This window comes from Dipodomys spectabilis, unplaced genomic scaffold (genome assembly GCF_019054845.1).
Source record: "Dipodomys spectabilis isolate Male_0828 unplaced genomic scaffold, ASM1905484v1 ptg000147l, whole genome shotgun sequence".
Taxonomy (NCBI): domain Eukaryota; kingdom Metazoa; phylum Chordata; class Mammalia; order Rodentia; family Heteromyidae; genus Dipodomys; species Dipodomys spectabilis.
In genome coordinates this window covers 6,294,079-6,305,107 of record NW_024870824.1, presented here as the reverse complement: position 1 = coordinate 6,305,107, position 11,029 = coordinate 6,294,079, and the positions used below count along the sequence as shown (strand labels likewise).

Below are 11,029 nucleotides of genomic sequence, written 5' to 3'. Positions count from 1 at the left end.
GAGAGAAAACAGCTAGAAAAGAGAAGAGCTAGAAAAGAGCAGAGAGAGAGCGTCTGGGCCTGGGCTAGGCCTTATCTAGGGTATGGGCGGAGAAAGGTGTGGCCACATCAAATTCAGATGTGACCTCAGCGGATACAGATGAGACCTCTTCCAGGTGTCCCAGTTGCCTAGGTAACGCAGGTACTGGGTGGAGACTTTGCTGCGAGGAGGGTGGAGTCTGCTGGCCATCCAGGAGCCGGTCTTACATCAAGAGGTTAAACAGACAATACTCATAGTGTACTTTGTTGCTAGTGTACTTTGTTTGGTAGACTAAATGTATTTGTGTGTGTGTGTGTGTTGTACTAAGGCTTGAACTCAGGGCCTCAGATTCTTGCTTGGCTTTTTCTTTCACAGCTACCACTCACTCTGCCACTTGAGCCAAACCTCTAGTACAGTGTTTTGCTGGATAGTTCTACCCAGGTTGGCTTTAAACTGCAGTCCTCAAATCTTTAGCCTCCTGAGTAGCAGGTATAAGCTACTGGGATCCACCTTAAATCTTTAATTTTTTTTCTTTTGTTAGACATGGGGCTTTGAACTCAGGGCCTGAGTGCTGTCCTGAGCTCTTTTGCTCAAGGCTAGTGATCTACCATTTTGAGCTACAGCGCCACTTCCAATTTTTGAGTGGTTAATTGGAGATAAGAATCTCATGGGGAATTTTCTGCCTGGGCTGGTTTTGAATCAACTTACTGAACTCCTGGGTATGTCATAGGAAACTGTTCCATGTCTCTTCCTGCTTAGTAACCAGGGAAAATATTTTATACTTTTCTTATAAACTGGCACAGCCTACTCAGCTATTGCAGTGGTTTGTTCTCCTTCTCCAGGCCTCTATAATTTGCTAAGAGGTTGTGAAATCATTTCCCACCTGCTTGAAGTAAATATAATCAAGAAGGTAAATTGAATGCTGAAACCCCACACAATATTCAGAGAAAGGAAAGAAACTCCTGAGGTTGATGGCTCTTGGAGAATACCTATCATTTGGGGACATAGTGTTTTTCGTTTATCTTTTTCCCCCATTCAACAATAACTAGGAGTCTGTATCTGGGCTCTAGGGTAATAGTGAATTCTGGTCAGGTTTAGCATTTCTAGGTCTCACAACCCTGAGCTAATTTAGCTTGAATTTCCAGTACTACCATTTCCTGGCAGTATGACCTAGCATAAATTCTCTAGCCGCTCTTAGCTTCATTGTCATTATTTATAAAAAGTGAGTGGCAATTCCTATCTTGGGACATTATGAGACATAAATGTACCTATTTTATATTTGCAGCCTCTGGCAAATAAAAACATTCAGTGGTAGAGAAGAATTAGAACTGCAAGTTGATCGTTTTCTAAACTTACACAATGTACATGTACATAAAGCAAGTGAGTTACAATAAAACTAGGCCGGTGAATTCTCTCTTCGGTGACTTCTTCCTCTAGCGGAGGGACACCAGGCAAAGGAAGTTCAGTATTTGCGGAAGAAGACGCTAGCGGATGAGGTTTAACAGAAGCTAGAGGAAGGCGGGGCTAGCAACTCTGGAGAGCGTGGCAGTCGCCGGGCGTTCTGGCAGGTTTCTATTGGGCGGTGGAGCGAGTGACGTAATAGCCGCGCGCTCACAGGTTCGTACAGTCGGCGCGGCGTTTGCGGAGGGGGAGCTGGTTGCCGTGGTGGCCGCCTGGAATTGTGGGGTTTGTGTCTGCCCCTCGGCTGCCGTGCCGAAAGCCGAAGGTAGGGGCGGAGAGGGCTTCTGGGCCCTGGAGTTGGGCGGAGGGCGCTGGCTGTCCGGGCCACCTGCCACCTGCCGTTTGGGCGCCATCGCAACTGTTCAGGGGTCCCAACACGACCCTGCCAGTATCTCTAAAGCGAGACGTCCCTGTGGGCTCCCAAGCTAAAGGCGTATTTTCTACCTTTCCCACTAAAATACCTCTTAGTAACCCTTTCGACGCCAGGAGAGATGGCAGTGGCTTTTAGCTCAACATCTGTTTTTCTTCTCTAGCCCCTTCTTTTGGTCTCTGTTCTCCGTTCAAAGAAGAGGTGAAATAGGTTTTGATTTCTGAGACCTCCAGTATTGCATTTTGGTCTTGGCCAAGACTTTTGAGTCTTGGCATATAAAATCGTGCCCTGATTCCTTAAGTATCTCCACTCTCTCATGGTGTGTTTTACTTAATATTGGCAGATGGAAGGCGACTTTAAAGTAGAGGTTGCAGAGTTGCTTGTGTCTCAAATCGCGTAGGGAATTTATGCACACCCTTTAACCCCAGGAATTTAGGATGAAGTGTACGTGCTTGCATTCGCTCTCCATCCCAGGTGGTTCTCATTCAGGTGTCTCTGAATCCTTGTTTTGATGGAAAAGGACAGGAATCAGGAAATGCTTGTCAGCTGAGAAGCCAATAGGTTTCTTAGGACTGTTAGATGCCTTTAAAAAATATTGACCCGTATATAAGATCAGTTTTCTAATAAATGCTTAATGTCTGCCTTTCCTACTTTAATAAAACACAACCAGCTTTGAGGAATGGTTAGCCGACCAAGCCTACATATGCAGGAGAAACAAATCCTCCATATTTACTAAGAGCTGATGTGTTTACAAATACTGTTTGTTTTGACAATATGAACTTTGTATGTGGGTGGGTCTTTTTAGATCTCACTGCACCCAAAGGTTTTTTTTTTTCTTATAAAAGTGTAGTAGATTTGGGGAGCCAAGGTGTAAATGATATTAAGATTGATGTTTGTGTAATACGGGTAGGAACTTAAGTTGTTTGTGACTTCAGTTGGGAACAAGACTTGGAATTTTAAGATGCTGTTGCTACTTTTTGTCTTTTAAATGTTTAGTGAATTTAACTAATATACAGTGCTGATCAAACTGGCAATAGACAAAGACTGTCCTCACTTTGCTGATTGTAGGAATCTGGAATATTTTAGTAGGCAGGAATGAAAAATTGCTCAAAGGGGCTGGGAAGGTGGCTCAGTGGTAGAGTGCTTGCCTTGCATGCATGAGGCCCTGGGTTTGATTCCTCTGCACCATATAAGCAGAAAAAGCTGGAAGTGGTGCTGTGGCTCAAGTGGTACTAGCCTTGAGCTGAAGAACTGAGGGACAGTGCCCAAGCCCAGAGTTCAGGCCCCAGCACCAGCCAAAAAAAAAGAATTGCTCAGAACTTTGATACTGTTTTCTTTTTGCACGTCTGGGGTTTGAATTTAGGGCCTGATCACTGTCCCTGATCCTCTTGTACTCAAAGTTAGTGATATACACTGGAGCCATAGCTCCTCTTCCAGCTTTTTCTGAGTAGTTTACTAGAGATAAGAGTCTTACTGACTTTTCTGCCTGGGCTGGCTTCAAACCATGAGTAGCTAGGGTTACAGGTGTGAGCCACCGGCACCTGGCCTTTGATACTGTTTTCTTCCTCTTCTCTGTTTTCTGAATGTCAGTTTTACATAGCTGCCTGAGGCTGACCTGGTAAGTTTCATAACTAAGAAAAGGGCTAATGAAGTGAAAATGAAGAGTAACAAATATTTTAGAGTAATAAACACACCAGAATCTAATTTTCCATTGTTTATATTTGTTAGAGTGGTGATATGGCTATTATTCAAAGCAGTTTTGAAGCCAGGTGCTGGTGACTCATGCCTTGTAATCCTAGTTACTCTGGAGGCTGAGATCTGAGGATCATGGTTCAAAGCCAGCCCTGGTAGGAAAGTCCCGTGATACTCTTATCTCCAGTTAACCAACAGAAAACTGGAAGTGGTGATGTGGCTCAAGGGGTAGAATGCTTGCTTTGAGCTGAAGAGATGAGGGACAGTGCCCAGGCCCAGAGTTCAAGCTCTACAACCGACCAAAAAAAAAAAAAAAAGGCAGTTTTGAAAATCTATATCAGGGACAGAACTATATGAAAGACCAGTCTCATTAATAATATACAATTAATAATATACAATATTATTTAAAAAACACTCTATCATATGGTTAAGCACCCTTGTCACTTGACTTGTCTTCAGATAAACATGACCCTTTGATTTTTAAGATGATAATGTCACATAGTATCTTAATAGTGGACACAACAGATTTTTGGAGTAGTGGACATAAGTTTTAATTCTGAATCTACCACTTGTTAGCCACATAATCTTGGGTAAGTTATTTCACTTGAGGCACTGTTTTCCTTTGTGTAAAATAGGAATAACCTTTGAAGAATAATTAAGGTGATACATGTGGAAACTCTTAGTATATAGGACTGCAAGAAATGTTTTTTTAATTTTCAAAATTTACTTTTTTCTCATCTTGTTTCCTTTGCAATTTATGGGATCAAATTTGAGGTCAACTTGTTGCCGGTGGCTCATGCATATTCTCCTAGCTACTCAGGAGGCAGAGATCTGAGGATTGCTGTTCAAAGCCAACCCGGGCAGGAAAGTCAGTGAAACTCTTATCTCCAGTAAACCACCAGAAAACTGGTGCTGTAGCTCAAGTGGTAGAGTGCTAGCCTTGAGCTGAAGAGCTGAGGGACAATGCTTGGGCCCAGAGTACAAGCCCCATGACCAATAAAAAATAAAAAAAAATTGGGGGTCTTGTATATGCTAAGCACACATTCTTCTACTAGGCTACATCCTCAGTCTGAATATTTGCTATTAAAGAGAAAATTCAGAAAAAAAATGACAGTTTCTGAAGGGAAGTTGCCTTTTTCTAAGAAGGTAGATGCTTTGCAGCTCTCTCCCCCCTCTCCCCCCCCCTCTCCCCCCCTCCCCCCCTCTCCCCCCTCTCCTCCCTACCCCCCTCTCCCCCTCCCCCCCTCTCCCCCCTCCCCCCTCTCTCCCTGTCTCTCCCTCTCTCTCCCTTTCCCTCTCTCTCCCCCTCTTTCTCTCCCTCCTTCTCTCCCCCTCTCCCTCTCTCTCTCTCTCTCTCTTTCCCCCTCTTTCCCCCTCTCTCCCCCCTTCTCTGCAGGGGGCAGCTGCCAGTCCTTGGAATAAACATGTTCAGGAGAGCAAATCTGAACATTCTGTTGCTCCTTATTTGTGTATTCGTGGGGATTTTTCTTATGTATTTATAGGTTCCTACTCTAACCTGATCATTCTGTTGTCTCCATTTTCTATCCTAAGTGACGCTGTGCTGCAGAAGGTAGCTGCCAGTCCTTGTAGTAAACATCTTCAGGAGAGCTAATCTGAACATTCTTTGGTTGTGTATTTCTGGGGATTTTCCTCAGCTGTGGCACCAGCTGGTACTTAGATCATGCTCTGTAGCACAGGCACATCTAACTTCTAGATCTGGTGTCAGTTTAGACACCTGTCCTTGTGGAGCTAATCTTTTTTTCTTTCTGAGCAAGAATGAATACTTTATCCATCTCTGAGTCAGCCTTAAGCTGCAGGCTTTAGTCTTCTACAGTGGAGAGCTTTGAATTTTAATTATATATGGTTTAAAGAGGGAATATCCTATCCTCCCCCCCCCCCCCCTTTCCTTCTTTCGCTAGGGATTTCACTTCTGAGTAAGGGAAGTGAAGAATTGGTGTTATCCTAGTGAGGATTTGGGTAACCCCTGATTCCTAGTGCCAACAATAACTTGAGCTTGTTTTTGGTTAAAAAAACACCTTCCTGGGTGCTGGTGTCTCATACCTATAATCCTAGCTACTCAGGAGGCTGACATCTGAGGATCGCTGTTCAAAGCCAGCCCAGAAAGGAAAGTCCATGAGGCTCTTATTTCCAATTAACTACTAGAAAATTGAAAGTGGCACTGTAGTATAAGTGGTAGAGTGCTTGCTTTGAGCTGAAGAGCTGAAGGACAGCACCTAGGCGCAGAGTTTAAGTCCCACGACCGACAAAAATAAACAAAAGCCTTATAAAATATTCAATCTGCTAGGTGTTAGGTTTTTAAAAAGAGGTAGTCGAGTAAGAACTGCACCACGCACGTGGTATTCAGGTAAGGGGTAGGTTTATTCAGTAGACCTGCTGGGACCAGGCAAGGTTGGCACTCCATGCGGCTGGCAAAAGAGAGAGAGCATCAGGCCCCCTGTTTGGCCTTATATAGGGTAGGGGGTGGGGAAGGGTGTGTCCAGGTAAAGGGAAGTGGGATCTGGTGGGAGAAAGGTGTGGCCACAGCAGATTAAGATGTGACCTCAGTGGATTCGGATGTGACCTCTTCCAGGTGTCCCAGTTGCCTAGGTAACGCAGGTACTGGGCGAGGTGTGTTCGCCGTCCAGGAATGGACCTTACACTAGGGACTGGGAATGTGGCTTAGTAGTGGAGTGTTAGCCTTGAGCAAAAGAAGCTCAGGGACAGTGCCTAGGCCCTGAGTTCAAGCTCTAAGACTGGCAAAACAACAACAACAAAAATTCAATGTGCTGGATACAAACAGAGAGCCTCATGGAATATTCCTAACATGTGAGGGTTTCCATTTGATATTTTGATTTGTGTAGTTTTCTTCTCTATTGATAGGGAGAATCCAATGAAAACAGAAGTATGTTCAGCCCAGACTTATAGTTCCTTCAGGTTTTACCAGGCATTTCATAGACAAGAGTATGGTTGTGTTGGCTAGATAACAGAGTCTAATCTTCCTAATCTCACCAGTGGTTTGGTGTTGAGGAAAAAGTGGTAGAGTCAATGCGTGAGTTACATTTTCTGCCAAGCCCTTGGAGTCAGGGTCTGAGAACTCTGAACATAGGGCTGAGCAAATGGAAAATGCCAGTCTCATCTAAGGAATGCTGCTGTTAATCCTCTATGACAACTACCATATTTCTTGGTTCATCTCATATGTGAAACAGAAATGCCTTCCTTGACTTCTATAAGAAAGGTCAACATTCAGTTTTTTTTTTTTTTCAGGATAGAGGAATTTCCCAGACATGGGACTTTCTGTACATGAATGGAGAAACTCCATAGCAAATTGAGACAAATTAGTCATTCTATACATGAATATTAATCACATCCATGCCAATTAGCAAACATGCTGTTCAGCTACTAAGCTCTTTTGGGGTCATCTAATCAAGTCCTCAACCTCCCCCAAATCAATTTTTACCCTCTTCATGATAATATCTGATTTTTTTTTCTCTAATAGAGTTATCAAGCCCTGTTTTCTAGCTTGAAGATGTAACTGTTGCATATGCCCTTTCAGTGTATTGGACACTGAGGAATGTTATCTATCTTATACCAACTTTATAAGACAGTTGGTGAAAGGTGTATTAAATAGGTAGGTAGCAGATGAAGAGAACACCACGTGCTATTCAGACAGCAGAAGAAATTTATCTAAGGAACGCTGCCCCCGCTATGCATTATGGAGAGGCATGGCTGAAAAAGGGGCAATCCAGGGCTGGGAAGGTGGCTCAGTGGTAGAGTGCTTGCCTTGCATGAATGAGGCCCTGGGTTCGATTCCTCAGCACCACATAAGCAAAAAGAAAAAAGCCAGAAGTGGCCCTGTGGCTCGAGTGGTAGAGCGCTAGCCTTGAGCTGAAGAGCTGAGGGACAGCGCCCAGGCCCAGAGTTCAGGCCTCTTGACCAGACCCAAAAGAAAAGAAAAGAAAAAGGGGCAATCCACTTCTGTGCCAGGACTTAATCTAGGCCAGGGACGGGAAGAGGTGGGGCCAGGTGGGAAAAAGGTGTGGCCACACTAGATCCGTATGTGACCTCAGGGTCTGGGACCCTCCTAAGGTCAGATGGGAGGTTTGTGACCAGAGGTGGCCCAGAGTGTGACCTAGCAGGAGGGGAAGGTGACTGCTTCCAGGTCTGCCAGTTACCTAGGTAACAGATACTGGGCCAAGAGGTAGGGAGGTGTCCCTGTGTAGACATTACAGTTGGCATAAATCCCGCATTTTATAGATGAAGAAATTAAGGCTTAGTGAGACTATGGTTAAAATGTCTGGTGTAAACCAGACACGGTAGTGTAAGGTAGGTAAAGTGGTACATTCCTGAAGTCCCAGCTATAGGCTGAAACAAGAGGACTACTTCCTCTGAGTTTGAAACCATCCTGAAGAAAAAAGAAAAAAATGAGCCGGGCGCCGGTGGCACACTCCTGTAATCCTAGCTACTTAAGAGGCTGAGATCTGAGGATCGAGGTTCAAAGCCAGCCTGGGCAGGAAAGACCGTGAGATTCCTATCTCCAATAAGCCACTACAAAAACCAGAAGTGGCACTGTGGCTTAAGTGGTAGAACACTAGCCTTGAGCTGAAGAGCTGAGGGACAGTGCCCAGGCCCAGAGTTCAAGCCCCACAACCGACCAAAAAAAAGAAAAAGAAAAACAGGACTTAAACCTAAGGGTTTTTGTTTGTTTGTTTTTGTTGGTCAAGGGTCTTGAACTCTGGGTCTAGATGGAGTCTCTGAGCTCTTCATCTCAGGGTGAGCATTCTACCACTTGACATAGTGCTACTTCTGGTTTTCTGGTGGTTAATTGGAGGTAAGAGTCTCAAAGACTTTCCTGCCTGGGCTGGCTTTGAACCTCAACCCTCAGATCTCAGCCTCCTGAATAGCTAGGATTACAGGTGTGAGCCACTGGAACCCGGCTAAACCTGTTTTTTTTTTTTTTTCTTCCTACTTTCAAAAACTATTTATTAGAAGTAAAATTTTTAAAAAATGGACAATAGTTGATATTTATTTACCTTTGTGGTCCATTAGCCTAGTATGTGCCCTCCCTCCCTCTACTTCCTTGTCTGTGGTTTTTGTAGTTATTATCTGGAGATGCTCTGATTTAAAACCTTCCCTTTGTTTCCTGTGACTGCAGTTCCTCTGTGCCTGCTGTTAACTGTTTATTTAAGCTGTTTTGATCAGGAGGGTTTTATTGCTGTTTATTTCCCCCAGAGGGGCTTTTTTCTGCCATCCCAGGTTCCTTCCCTTTGAATCCTGGTTGTTTGCTGGGCAGCTCTGGAGGCAGGTGGGTCTTTGCTTCCTGGCAAACCATTTTGACTCCCTTTATCAATGCTGGAAAGAGTCTGCTCCCTTGAAATGTGTAACTGTGTTAAGAAACATGCATGGGGCATTGACTGCAAGTTTTCCTGTGATGTGCGGCATTCTTCTTTTAAATTTCTTTATTTTTATTTTATTTTATTTTTTTTGGGTCTGGTCATGGGGCCTGAACTCTGGGCCTGGGCGCTGTCCCTCAGCTCTTCAGCTCAAGGCTAGCGCTCTACCACTTGAGCCACAGCGCCACTTCCGGCTTTTTTCTTTTTTGCTTATGTGGTACTAAGGAATCGAACCCAGGGCCTCTGGCATGCAAGGCAAGCACTCTACCACTGAGCCACCTTCCCAGCCCCTAATTTCTTTTTTTTTTTTGGTCGGCCGTGGGGCTTGAACTCTGGGCCTGGGCGCTGTCCCTCAGCTCTTCAGCTCAAGGCGAGCGCTCTACCACTTGAGCTACAGCGCCACTTCCGGTTTTTCTGGTGGTTATTGGAGATAGGAGTCTCACGGTCTCTCCTGCCCGGGCTGGCTTTGAACCGCGATCCTCAGATCAGCCTCCTGAGTAGCTAGGATTACAGGCGTGAGCCACCAGAGCCCAGCCCCTAATTTCTTTATTGAGATTAAGTGACTACATAAATTTCACAATACTGTGGCATAGTTATGCTTAGCTAAAGTCACAAGCACATTTTAACTTCACAGTGATAATCATCGTTAATTTACAAAGCTTATGAACTCAACGAACTTTAACAATAAAACTATTTCTTACAAATTGTGTGATATGCACATTTCTTTCCTTTTGCTGAGTATCCGCTGTTCTCTCTTTCTCTCCCATTCCCTCCTTCTCACCACCACCCTTGAATTACTTAGTTCCCTTTCATCTAGAAGTAAAATTTCTTTGTAAATGATATTACCTCATGAAAGCTTTTTTACCTTCACCCGATGAGTCTACAATTAGCAGTTTTATTTGCTGTCTACTTCCCTGGTGCCTCCTAGTCTTTTTTTTTTTTTTTCCCTTGGCTGAGTTTGCTGTTTTGAGACTAAAGGTTCTAATGATGTTTGAGTCTTAGGACAGTCTGTTGTTTAGCTTACATTACATTGTACATCCACAGAGTAATTGGGAAGGATATGTTTCTGAAGTCTACTTACTGGCTCTGTAACTGAGAGATTTGTTTATACCTTTTGATTACCACTTCCTGTCATCGTATGCAGAAGAGCATGACAGTTTGTAGACTGATTTCTACAGCTAGCCACATCTTTCTCTGTTAAGTACTTTGTCCTCTAAAGCCTTGTGAAGAGTTCTAAAAACTGAGAGAAGAATCGAAGATGCATCCAAAAGCTTTGATGAGGAAGGCTGATTTCAGTGAACTTTTTAAGAGTTCCATGCTTCTACTGAGTTAGCTATCAGTTTTCAGGGAATTATTATTTTTATTATTATTATTACTACTATTATTATTGTGGCATTGAGGTTTGAAGATGCTCAGCCCCCTTCTGTTTTTTATTTTTGCTCTGTAATTTGCTGCTGCCGCCATATTGTCTTCATTATTTTTATGCAGGTATTGGGCTTGAACTCAGGGCTTTGACTTCTTGCTCATCACCAGCGCTCTTCTGCTTGAGCCACACCTCCAGTTTCAGCTTTTTGCTGGTCAATTAAAGATGAGTCTTTTGTATTTGTCAGCTAGAACTGACTCTAAACTGTGATCTTTGATCTTAGCCTCCTGAATACCTATGATTATAGGCAAGGGGCACAAGTGCTTGGCTTGTTGTGATTATTTTTGAAATAGGGTCTCACTTCTTGTTGGGCCAACCTGGACTATGATCTTCCTACTAAACTTCCCACCTTAACTGGGCCTGAGTGCTGTCCCTCGGCTCTTCAGCTCAAGGCTAGCGTTCTACCACTTGAGCTATAGCACCACTTCCAGTTTCTGGTGGTTTAGTGGAGATAAAAGTTTCACAGACTTTCCTGCCCCGGCTGGCTTTGAACCACCATCCTCAGATCTCTGCCTCCTGATTAGCTAGGATTACATTGGTGCCCAGCTAAGAATTAAAATGTTTTTAGGGAAATGTCAGTCTTAAATTTTTTGGCAACCCTGATACTTTTTTGTCTAATTGCTTCTTTCATTTTCTCTTACTGTGTTTCTGAGTTACTAAAGACACTTCCTGCTA

The 11,029-nt window shown here is 43.9% G+C and overlaps 1 protein-coding gene across 2 annotated transcripts in view; it reads left to right on the top strand.

Annotated features, from left to right (window-relative positions):
• The first annotated feature begins 1,613 nt into the window (after window positions 1-1,613).
• Window positions 1,614-11,029, top strand: part of Sil1 (SIL1 nucleotide exchange factor) — a 265,209-nt gene continuing 255,793 nt past the window's right edge. Inside the window, exon 1 of one of the 2 annotated variants that reach the window (XM_042692039.1) lies at window positions 1,614-1,744. The gene's annotated coding sequence lies outside the window, so the exon portion shown is untranslated. The remainder of the gene's footprint in view (window positions 1,745-11,029) is intronic. The other variant, XM_042692037.1, reaches the window with a different exon arrangement.